At 46.6% G+C, this 12,469-nt stretch overlaps 1 long non-coding RNA gene across 1 annotated transcript; it reads right to left on the bottom strand.

Moving 5' to 3' along the window:
- Positions 1 to 478: 478 nt before the first annotated feature.
- LOC129528179 (uncharacterized) lies at positions 479 to 11,924 on the bottom strand. Its single transcript, XR_008673401.1, has 3 exons — positions 11,735 to 11,924; positions 5,219 to 5,335; positions 479 to 815 (listed from the first exon to the last, which is right to left on the bottom strand). It is a non-coding gene; the product is annotated as an uncharacterized lncRNA (long non-coding RNA).
- Positions 11,925 to 12,469: the final 545 nt, after the last annotated feature.

Here is a 12,469-nt window from a genome sequence, read left to right as displayed (position 1 = left end):
TATAATAACTAATTTTTCAGTGTATCAAAAATATAAACTTTCATATACTGCTGTTCTATAAATTAATAGAATATATCTGCAGGAAAATTAGTTAATATATACCAAAAGCCTTAACATGTATAGATCTCTTGGTAATACAATAATTTAACTTCTCTGAATGTATTATTATGAGGGCAAAAAAGAGCTAAGAGAATTAACCAATAAACTGAATAATTTTCACTCATTAACTTCAGAGAGAAGAGAAATGATTCTACAGATAAGTTCTGAGAAGCAAGAAAGAATGATCAGTATAGATATTTTAAAATAAAAAAGATATATAAAAAGTCCATACATTTGGAAATTCAAAAGCACACCATTGAACAATTAATTACACAAAGAAAAAATCATAATAAAAAAGAAAATATATAGAACTAAATAATAATTTTTAAAACTACATATCAAAACTTGTAGAATCCAGGGAAAATAAAATGTAGAAGAAAATTTGTAGCTTATATGCTTACTCTGAAAAAGAATAGAAAGGTTCAATACTAATAAGATAAGGATCCATGTCAGAGACTATTTTCCAGACTCCCACAATCTGCTATGATCATGTGACTGAGCTCTGGTCAAGGGAATAAGGACAGAAGCAATGTGAATAACGTTACTTCCTGTACAAGCATCCATTCTTTCTCTCCTCCTTCAGCTACCAGCTGAATGCAAAGCATCTTTTGTAGGACTCTGCAATCCAAACTATAGTGGAACCAATTGATGAAAGCGTCTCCAGTTCCTGAGTGACTTTGGGTGGAGCAAGATCCTCCAGAGCAACCTACATTGGACTGAGATATGAGAAATAAACTTTTACTGTATTAGACTACTGAGATTTGGAGGTTGTCACAGCAATTAGCATATCCTAACATAGAAAATAACTTTTTAAAAATGAAAAAAAAAATGTAAAAGAACTTAGAAGAAAACAATAAAAGGCAGCAATTAATGATTTTAAAACACATTATAGAGTGGATAATCAAACTCAAATATTGTCTTTTTGAAGTGGCTATTAATATTAACAAATGTGACACGATTAATCAAAGAAAAAAGAGATGTCAAATATTATTAAGAATGAAAAAAAGGACCTCTTACATATTCAGAAGAGATAAAAAAATACTATTCAAAACAATAGGTTAATGCAATTGAAAAGGTCAATGGCATGTGTACATTTCTAGAAAAAAAAATCATTTACCAAAACAGACTCAAGAAGAGAGAGAAAACCCGAATAGTCCTATATTATCAAATAAATCCCACTGGTAGTTAAGCATTTTCCCACAAAGAAAACACAGCCCAAAAATCTGATAGGTGGAAAGTTCTTACAAATGTTTGAGGAACATTTACAATCTTTACAAACTTTTCCAGTCCATTCAGTTCCTGCTATGGACTGAATGTTTATGTCCTCCCAAAATATACATGTTGAAGCCCTAACCCTCAGTGCGATGGTATTTGGAGATGAGGCCTTTGGAAGGTAATTAGGGTTAGATGAAGTCATGAGGTTGAGCCCCTCATGGTGGGATGAATGTCCTTATAAGAAGAGACACTAGAGAGCTTTCTCTCCCTCTCCATGTGCACACACCAAGGAAAAGCCAGGTGAGTGCACAGCAGGAAGGGTGCCATCTGCAAGCCAGGAAGAGAGCCTTCACCGGGAGTGGAATCAGCCAGCACCTTTATCTTGGACTTCCTGGCCAAGAACCAAGATAAACAAATTTCTGCTGTCGAAGCCACCCAATCGATAATATTTTGTTGTGGCAGCCTAAGCTGACTAATATACTCCTTCATTTATGAAATGAAATTAGCCTAATACTGACACTAGAATCACAAGGAGAGCACAAAGGAGAAAATTTACAGGCTAATCTGATTTGGTAATATAGATGCAAAATCTTTAACAAAATTCTTAACAAATGTCAGTGAATTGAATTCAGCAAGAAGGAAATATGTTTAACATCATGACCAAGACAGATTTATACCAGAGTTGCAAAATGGGGTTAATATTAGAAAAATGATTAATATAATTCACCACATTGATAAAGGAAAAAAAGCATACAATCACCTCAGTAGACGTAGATAAAGGACTCAATAAAATTCAGCATTCAGTGAGAGGTAGTAGCGTGTTATAAGAGGGACTCTGGAGCCAAACTGCCTGGTTTCGAATGCTGATTACACTGTGAAGAAACTTTTTAACCTTCAGCAAGCTATTTAATCTCTCTGAGCTTCAGTTTTGTTTCTTATCTATACAGATAAAATTAATAACTTCTTCATAGGTATTACCTATGAAGTTGTGAGGATTAAAATAATTTACATATGTAAAGCATTTAGAACAATCTTTTCTGGTAATACATGTTTGCTCTTATATTTGTGATTTTAAAAAACTGTTAGTTAACTAGAAAAAGAAGGAAAATATCCATAACCCTGGAAAGAGCATCTAGAAAGACCTGCAGGAAACATCATAATTAATATTGGAATGTTGAAAGCATTCTCTTTAAAATCAGAAGCAAGACAAATTGTTACTGTCATCATTTATAGAAATTATCATTGTACTGGGGCTACTAGTCAGTGCAATGAACATGTAAGAATTGGAAAGAGAGAAGCAAAGCTGGCGTTACTGCAGATGATAGAATTGCCAACATAAAACTGCCAAATAATCTATAAATTATGAAAATTAATGAAACAATTTAACAAAAGTTCTGAATAAAATAATCTACATTAAAAAATTATTTGTATTTCCATGAACAGCTATCGTCAATTAGAAAATGTTACTTTAAACAAATATCGTTTTGGATAGCAACAAATATCGTTTTGGATAGCAACAAACATATGAAACACCCAGAAATAGATCTAAGAAAAAGTGTGCAAAAACTACATGAAGAAATTATGAAACTTTATTGAAACAAATTTTAAATGGCATAAATAAATGAACATGCTATGTTCCAGGATAGGAAGATAATATTTCAAAGATGTTAATCGAGTCTGTAGATTCAATGTATTTCAATAAAAATCCCAATGGGGTTTTTCATGCAAATTGACAAAGTGATTATAAAATTGATGTGAATGAGCCAAGAATCAAAAATAGTGAAGACACTGCTGAAGAAGGAAAAGGAGGGAGAAAATGTGCCCTATTAGAATTGAAGACTTATTATCTCTATAGTAATTAAAGCAGTGTGATATTGGTGTATCAATAGACACATAGAATAGTAGAAAACAATAGACCCACGCCTATTTGGAAACTTAATCTATGACACAGTGGTTATTACAGGTCAATAGTTTAAAGATAAACTGTTTAATACGTTGTTCTGGGATGATTGGTTATCCAAGTGAAATTGAATCTCTACCTTATACCATATACAAAAATGAATTCCAGATGTATTAGACATTTATACGTAGGTGGCAAAACTATAAATCTTAGAAGATGCTATAGGAAAATATCTCTGTTCCTCTTAGGTAGAGAAGGATTTCTTGAACAAGATTCCGAAAGCAAAGCCATAAAGGAAAAGATTATAAATTTGACTATATTAAAATTAGACATGTGTTTTCATCAAAAGACAATAAGGAATGTCAAAGGATATGCCACAGGGTAGAAGAAATATTTGCCACAGGAATATCTGTCAAATTATTGTACATAATTAATATTCATGAGAAACCCTTCAAATCAGTGAGAAAAAAAAGTCTCAAGAAAAAAATTGGCAAAAAATAAAGACATTTCAAACAAGAGATAATACCAGTATTGGCCCATAAACTTGTGAAAAGATACTTAGCATCATTTGTAACTCTAGAAGTGCATATTTGAGCCACAATTGTATATTTCATCTCTATTCGATTGACAAAACTTAATAGTCTGTTTACAAGTTTTGGTGAAACTGTGAAAAAATGAGAACTCTCACCCACTGATAGGAGTACTGATAGGAGTGTAAACTGGAGAAAGTCTGCCGTTACCTGATCAGGTTGACCATGGGAATTATGTCTCTCTTTTTTTTTTTTTTTTTTTAACGGAGTCTAGCTCTGTCTCCCAGGCTGGAGTGCAGTGGCCCAATCTGGGCTCACTGCAACCTCCACCTCCCAGGTTCTAGCGATTCTCCTGCCTCAGCCTCCTGAGTAGCTGGGATTACAGACACCCACCACCACGCCAAGCTGATTTCTGTATTTTTAGTGGAGATGGGGTTTCACTGTGTTGGCCAGGCTGATCTCGAACTCCCGACCTCATAATCCGCCAGCCTTGGGCTCCCAAAGTGCTGGAATTACAAGCGTGAGCCACTGCGCCCAGCCAGGAATTATGTCTTTTGACCCAGCAATTCCAATTTATATGTCTAGTATATAAGCTAGATGATAAACTTTTGCACATGTGTCCTGTGTAAAAGAATGTTCGTAACAGCACTGTGGCTATTCAATAGCATAAACTGGAAATAACCCAATACCCTCCGTGGTAGAATAGATAAAAACATAAAATATAATAAAGCTTTGAAAAAGAATGAACAACAGCTTTATTCATCAATGTGAATGTATTGCAAAAACAACTTGATTGAGAGAAACAAATAACGTAAACTACAAACAGTACAAGCCCATTATATAAAGGTCAAAACTAAGTAAAACTAAACATAGTAAAACTATGCATGCAGGATGGATGCATACATAGGTGGTACAGCTATAAAGAAAAGCAAATGGGTAATTAAGGTAGGTGTCAGGATAGTGGTTGTTCCTGAGGGGAAGAGGATAAGATAGGGGAGGAACTAAGGGGAGGCCTTTAGGGAACTGGTAATGGTCTATTTCTTAATTTCTTAATATGGGTAGTGTAACATGGAGTTTATTATCATTCTTTAAGCCAAAAAATATTTGTTAATAAATTCTCATATGGATGATACATTTATCAATAAAATAAGTAAAAGTAATAAACAATTGCACAAAACACTTCTCTCCCTCCATCTTCTTTCTCTCTTCACCTCTCCTGACTCCCCTTAACTGAATTAGATATATAATATATAGTAGTTGAAAGAGTGCTGTTGAGTGTATTAATTTAGATTCCAAACCTAAATTTATTAGATTTGATTGCAGATGTATTCGAGTTATGCGTTTTCTGTTCCTAATTTTAGACTCTGCACAGGATAAAAGTTGTTACACCTGCACTGACATATAAAAGATAATATTGCATTATTGTTCTGACGATCCTTGCGCCTCCTTCTGAGACTTTGCAGGTTGGGCTCACCTAGGCCGGATGCAGGGTGCCAGGCCTGCGCCTTAGGTTCCTGGAGCTTGGTGTTGTGGGGAGCACTGACTGGGGAGGATGTAGTTTCTGGCTCCAGACTAGCATATCCCTCTGCCCCTGTGCAAACAAGAAACAGGATCACCGTCATCTCTGTCCTCTCTTGCCCCCACCCTCCAAACCCTAAAGACACAAAGAACAGATCCTCCTTGTGGGGAAGTCACTGTTTTCTTAGGCCAAGGAACCACTCTGGGCCTCCATTTTCTCCTCGTATAAGATTGGGCCATCCCTCCCTTACCTGCCACTTGCCATGGTTGGATCGATGAAGTGACTTGGTGGATGTGGAGTGAATGAGAAACCTGGTGCCAAACCACCCACAGTTGGGTAAACTTCTGTGGATTTCAAAGAATTGACATCTTTCATTACGCTTGGGTACTGTATCCAGTCGTATTGTCTTAGGGAGGCTGTTCCTGGCGTGCCTGTACCTCTCTGAGCGCAGCTAGTGGTCTTGGCCACCTTTGTTCCAGCCCCACTGGTCTCTTTATTGTCCCTCTCCCTGGAACATTCCTCCTCCAGATACCTGCACAGCTCACTCCCATGCCTCCTTCAGGCCTGTGTTACAAAGCACCTTCTCCATGAGGCCTTTTCTGACCACCTTATCTAAGATGGCAACCTCCCTCCCTGTCATCAATCTCTGTCCATTTTCCTTGCTTTATCTTTCTCCAAAGCATAATATCACTATATGACACATTGATTTTATTGGTTTGCCTTGTATCTGTATCACTCCTATGAGAATGTAAGATTCCTTACCTGCCACTTGCTTTTTTACAGACTTGTTTTTTCTTTTATGTTCACTGCTCTATTTCCAGTCCTAAAATAGTACCTGGCACAAAACTGATACTCAAAGATTTGATAAATAATGAATAGGGTAGTGTTTTAGTCTGTTCTCTGTTGCTTATAATAGAATGCCTGAAACTGGGTAATTTATAAGAAAGAAAACTTATTTCTTACAATTATAGAGGCTGAGAAGCCCACGGTCGAGCGGCTGCATCTGGTGATGGCCTTCTCTCTGGTGGGGACTCTGCAGAGTCCTGGACCCGGGGCATCCCATGGCAAGGGGACTGAGCATGCTAACTCAGGTCTCTCCTCTTCTTATAAAGCCACCAGTCCTGCTCCTGTGATAACTCATTCGCCCCCCAACCTATGAATGGGTTAACCCTTTCATGAGGGCAGAGTCCTCATGACCCAGCCACCTCTTACAGGCCTCACTTCTCCATACTGCCACATTGGGGATTAAGTTTCAACATAAGTCTTGGATGGGACAAACATTCAAACCATAGTGATTGTAATTCAGTTATGGGCTTTGGAGTTAGACTACTGTCTCAACTCAATAAACTGACCAGCTATGTGATATTGAGCAAGTTCCTTTAACCTCTCTGAACCTCAGCTTCCTTATCAGCAAAATGAGCACAAAACAGCACTCCTTTCAGAGTTGTGAGAAATAAAGGTATATAAAATGCCTCCCATCGGGGCTGGCAGGAGAATGTGAGGTGAGTCTGCTGTGACTACACATGATTAGGAATGCAGCAATGGGGCAGGATGCTTCTCAAGTAGGAGAGTGACCCCCTGCTTTGTTGGGTTACAGGGCCCTGGCCTGGGAGTCCTGGAGCAGGAACTGGATGAGCTTCAGATGGTGCAGGCCCAGCTGGGGCCGAAGCTCCGAGAAACAGAGGTACTCAAGCAGGCACTGGCCAAAGCCCCCCCTAGAGAGATTGGCCTAGGCACTCTGGGGCAGGGTGGAGGTGCAGGGCCAGCTGGCCATGCTGCAGGAGAGGCAGGCCTGCCTAGGAGCAGGGGCCCGAGGCTACTCAGCCAAGGACTGGACTGGGGCCAGGCATCAGGCTCTCGTCTGGTGTGCCTTGTCTAGACCCTGGCCACCAGCCTCTGAGAGACCCAGGAGATGCTCCAAGCCCTGGAGAGAGGAATATAGGAGGCACAGGAGCCGGCTGGGGCAGAGGCTGGGGGATGTAGCCCAGAGCTCCTTGGAGGTGGAGAGGGTGCTGGGCCAGGTGAGCTGCTCTCCCAGGCTCTGCAGCTACGGCTGGACGGGAACCAGCGGGAGCTGAGAGAGGTGAAAGAGAGTATGGCAGAGCTGACAAGTGGAGGCTCTGGGGTGTAGCAGCTGGAGAACATCTGGTGAGAACAGGGGTGGTCAGTCGGACTGCATGGGGAGTCAGAAGGGTAGCCCTGCCCTGCGGGGAGGCCTTGGGTACTTCACTTAGCCACCCTGAGCCTTCGGCTTTCCTTAAATGAGATGAGATGCTGTCCTGCCTGCTTTGCAAGGTTGTAAGGATGAACGTGCTTCGAGCACTCCTAATACTGGGTGATGTATAACTGGCTCCCGCTGGGTCTCCTTCGTTGTCCTGCTGATGCTGGCGAATGTCAGCAGGCCCTGGGTTTTGTAGGGAGGAGTATCGATGGGGCACAGGAGACCCTGCTGTCTCACTTCTTCCATTGTGGATGTTTTCTGAGCCCCAAAGCCTCAGGGTTTCCCAAGCATTATTCTCATTAATGTATCCATTCCCTCATCCACTAGTTATGGAGTGCTTACTATGTGCCAGGTATCATCTGGGTGCTAAGAGAACACAATATGGCCTAGAGTTGCCCCCAGTTTAGGAGACACTGGCCAGTGGCCAGGCAGTTGCATTATTAGCAGGTAAGTCCTAGCTTAGATAAGCACAGGGTGCCATGGGGGTGCTTCAGTGGGATACCCAACTCAGCCTAGAGGAATCAAGGAAGGCTTCATGGTGGAGGTGGCACCTGAGCAGTGTCCCAAAGGACAAATCAGAAATTAGAGCATCATAAAGGCAAGGAGGAAGTTCAAGATAGAGGAGCCATTGAGAAGTGGGTGCTCTGGGAGAGAAGGAGGTAAAGTTCATGGCTCTTTGTCGATTGGCTGTCAGCTGAGAGGGGCAGTGGTGCCACGCCCTGAGAGATGGGAAAGGTAGAGATGAGGTCATTTTAAACACAGCATGTTGACTGGTGGGAAGTTGGTTTGGGGGATTGGGGTTGGAGATGTGCATTTGGGAGACATCGCCATCCCTTTAGTTAGGAGCACGTGGGAGGGGTTGAGGTCGCCCTGGGATAGGTGCCAACTGAGAATAGGGGTGAGCTGATGGTGGGCTCCAAGGTGGACAGAGGGTTCAGAAGCAGCCCAGGGCCAAGCAGCAAGGCTGGTGAGAGGGACACCCATAGAGTGCCAAGGTGGGAGGATCTGCAGAACTGAGTGAGACGTTCTGGGCAGAGAAGGATGCACATAAGCCAAGGCGTGGGGTGATGGTGCTGCCTCCTTGGGGCACTGGAGACTCTGCCCACAGCGGCAGACCTTGGGAGGAAGTGGCTGCTCGTGGGCTCAGCTCATGGAGCCCCATGCCCTCCAGCTCCCAGGCCCCTGCTACAGAAGCTGTAGGCCAAGAAGCTGGCCCAGGAGCAGCAGACACAGCTTGCCCTGCAGGGCCACTGGGAGCAGAGTGCAGAACCGGGCAGCAGGGCCACCATCCTGGAGACCTCTCCACTGCCCTGTGTGGTGACTGACCCGGGTTGGCGGTGCTGCTGGGATGTAGAGACAGGGCAGGGATGGTGAGGAAGCCAGGCAGGGAGAGAAGTCTGAAGGGGCTGAGGGAGGGGAACAGCGTCAGGCAGCCAATTTCTCATGGCCACTTCATCGCCCACACCACATTGTCCTCATCTGTCGAATGAAGTAATAATACCTGTATCTTGGAGTTGTTGGGATTAAATGAGGAAACGTGTGGGAAGGGCTTAGCACCTAGCAGGTATTCAATTGCTGTCAGGCTACTAATAGGCTATTAGTATTAGGCTATTTATAATAGCAGTAATAACAGGCTTCAACGCCAGGTTGCTAGGAATTTAAATTCCCCAGGGAGCAAGACGTTGGTCCTGGAGAACAGAACCCAAGGGGGAGGAGGGCTCTGCTCCTGTCTCTTGCCTGGAGGAATCCAGCCCTTCCTACCCTACCCCCTACCCTACCCCCTAATCAACAGCACTGTGTCTCAAAGGACCCAACTATGTTGGGAGGTGGGTCAGGGACTCTCCTGCCTCCATGGGGACTCTTCCTGTAGCACCCAGGACCACAGACAGTGCAAGAACCCTGGGCCAGGACACCTGGCCTCCGACCTCAGCTTTGAGAGGCTGGCAAGTCCCTGCCTCATCTGTGCCTCTGTTCACTTCTCTGTGCATGAGAAGGCTGGCCTAGGTGACTCCCAGGCTTCCTTCCTGCTTGTCCTGTGCTTCTGACACCCTCTGGCCACAGTGGGGCTGGGCCTCCTCCCTCCTCCTGGCATTCTACATGTGTCCACTCCCCAGGTTTGCGCTCTGCTGCCCAGGGGAGGAGAGCACGGCCTGGGCTGAGGCGGGGGGCAATGTGTCAGGCACCTTCCCAGGATGCCTGTGATGTGGATAACAGCGGGCTAAAGCCAGGGCTGGAGAAGGACCCCAAGCAGCAGCCTCTCCCCTCCTCTATGGGAGGCAGGAGAGGCAGAGCTTCTGTCTTTAGGTGGACAGGGGGTGCAGGGATACAAAATGTGTGAAAGTAAGTGTGGGGCCAGATGCCATGAGCAGGTGGCGATGGACAGTTACAGCAGGCTGCACACTGAAGTGCTTAGGCATTTGGAGCATCTGCTGCATGCCATGTGCAGCACCGAACCCAGGGTACAGCAACATGCTCCCTGTGAGGCTTCCCAGAGGGCTGACTGTACCAGTCAAACTAGTACCTAGTCCATAGAAAGTGCTGGGTGCTGTGGGGCCATATAACACAGGGACCTGAGCAGGCCTGGACTGAGGCCTGGCGGGGCAGAGGCTTCCAGGCTAAGCGGTGAGGGGACAGCATTCCAGCGCAGAGAGGATCATGCAGTGGGAGGCCCGGGAGAGCACCTCTGACAGCCAGAAAGAAGCCCGCGGGGACTGGAGTCCATGGTGCATGGGGAGTGAGAGGAGGGCTTTGAAGGCTGCCTTCCAAGGGGAAGCCAGGGGCTTTAAGGAATTGTCAGAGGTGCTTCCTGGAAGGAGGAGAGGTGGGGCACAAAGGAGTTGGAGCCTTGACCTGCAGTCTGTGAGGGCCCATTTCAGACACCACAGTCAGAACTCAGGGTTTCATTTAATACTTTCCTGTGGGAGCTGCAGCCGCTCAGCCAAGCCCAGCCAAGCCCAGCCAAGCCCAGCCAAGCCCAGCCCTGCAGGCAGCAGCCTGGACCTCTGAGCCCAGGGCCCAGCTCCAGCTCGGGAATGCATGGGATTGCCTGGTCTGATTCCCCCAGGGTAGAGAAGGCCCCGACAGAGAAAGGGCCTTGCCCTGAGTCCCACGGTGAGTTAGTGCCAGAGCTGGGCTTAAAAACCAAACTCCTAGTTTACGTTCTTTCCACTCTCCCCATCCAAGGCTAGCACTTGTCCTGGGATTGAGGCTGTGGACTCCACCAGCCTCTGCTGGGGGAAGCTCTGGGGTTCCTGGATGCGTGGTTCAATGCAGTGTCATGTTTACTAGTTGCGTAGCCTTGGGTAAGTGACTTAACATCTGGAGGCCAGCTCCTCATCAATAAAATGGAGATAATAGTAGACCCTCCCCCAGAGCGCTGTGAGGGTTCAAGGTCACTCCGCATCATGGTGCTGCTGTTATTTCCACATCTCTTCTCACACCCCTGGTGGAGGTTAGCATGGCATGGCTCTCCAGCACACCCAAGGAGCAGCTGTGAACACTGCGGCTGAATCAGTGGGGGCCAGCAACATAATGGCCAGAAGCCCCAGGGAGAGCAAAGCAGGGGTTGAGTGGGTGAACAGAGCTGGAGGGAGCAGGAGAAGCCTGGACCCCTTCCCAAGTCCCTGGGGTCAGCCTGCCATCCCAGACATGACCAGCAGGTGGCACCACAGGCTTTGCGGCGGAGCTGGAGCCTGGGAGAGGACAGTGGGCCCTTTGAGACCTCTGGGGACAACCTGGGGCAGGGAACAGGTGAGTGGGGTGGAAAGTGGGCTGGAGCTGGAGTGGTGGGCGCCGGCAGGCCAGGTCTTTCTGGGAAAGACGGCATGCTGTCCCCAGGAGGCCTGCACCTGGCCCCAGGTGAGGGGTGCCTCCTTCTTCCCCTCCTCAGTGTCCTCCATAGTCCTCAGCCCGGGGTCTTCTGGAGGTCAGGACTCAGGCTCTGGGTATCACAGAGGGTCTGCATAGTGGAGGTCGGTGGGCGGGCCCTGGGAAGCCCCGGGGTGTGTGTGAGGGAGGGGCTAACTGGCCCTCGGTGCCCCAGCCTGGCGCCACCCTCTCTCTCCTGGGCACCCGGCCCGTTTGGCCTCCTCACCCCACTCCCCACACCCACCGCCGCACAGCAGCCCCTCTTTCCGCTTCCTTCCCTCACGGATGATGGCGGGATTCTAGACTCCCTCCTCCTCCACCCCTGCGGGACCCTGGGGACAGAGCGGGTGGAACAGAGGCCGGGCCCACACATCAGACCTCACCTCTTCTTCCCTGGGTCCACAGCTGGGGTTCTCTCTGAGAGTCAAGGAGAGCATGGCAGCTCCCTCAGGACCTGTCTCAGATGACCTGGACAGGACTGCAGAGTGTCCCATCAAGGTACAGGAGCTGGAACAGAGGACACTGAGGCCAGGAGCCGGCACTGTGCTCGCTGGCAAGACATGCTCCTTGGAAGATGGCGTCGGACCCTTTCCCTCCACCCTGCAGCCCTTGGCAGGGGAGCCTGTGGGGGTGGCCAGGAGAGAAGAGAGCGGCCTCAGGGGCGCGGCCTTGGCTGCTGACAGCACTGTCGCACTCCTAGGACATGTGTCCTGGGTGAGGCGTCTGGGATATGAGGCACAGGCTCAGTGAGAGGCCCCGAGGGAAGGGACTCCTCAGCAGTTGGCTGCCGCTGATGCTGCAGAAGCCGCCAGGCTGGAAGGGGCTGGAATCCAGCTGCTGGGGAGGGCTCCTCCGAGCCCTGAGTGATGGAGTGAGATGGAGTGATCAAAGAGTGATGGAGTGAGATGGAATGATGGAGTGTTAGAGTGAGATGGAGTGATCGAGGAGTGATGGAGTGAGATGGAGTGATTGAGTGAGATGGAGTGATGGAGTGATGGAGTCAGATAGAGTGATGGAGTGATGGAGTAAGATGGACTGTGGAGTGATGGAGTGAGTTGGAATGATGGAGTGAGATGGAGTGATGGAGTGAGTTGGAATGATGGAGTGAGATAGAGTGA

The sequence above is a fragment of the Gorilla gorilla genome, chromosome 1, assembly GCF_029281585.2.
Source record: "Gorilla gorilla gorilla isolate KB3781 chromosome 1, NHGRI_mGorGor1-v2.1_pri, whole genome shotgun sequence".
In the NCBI taxonomy this organism is placed as follows: Eukaryota; Metazoa; Chordata; class Mammalia; order Primates; family Hominidae; genus Gorilla; species Gorilla gorilla.
This window is presented reverse-complemented; position numbering and strand designations above follow the sequence as displayed.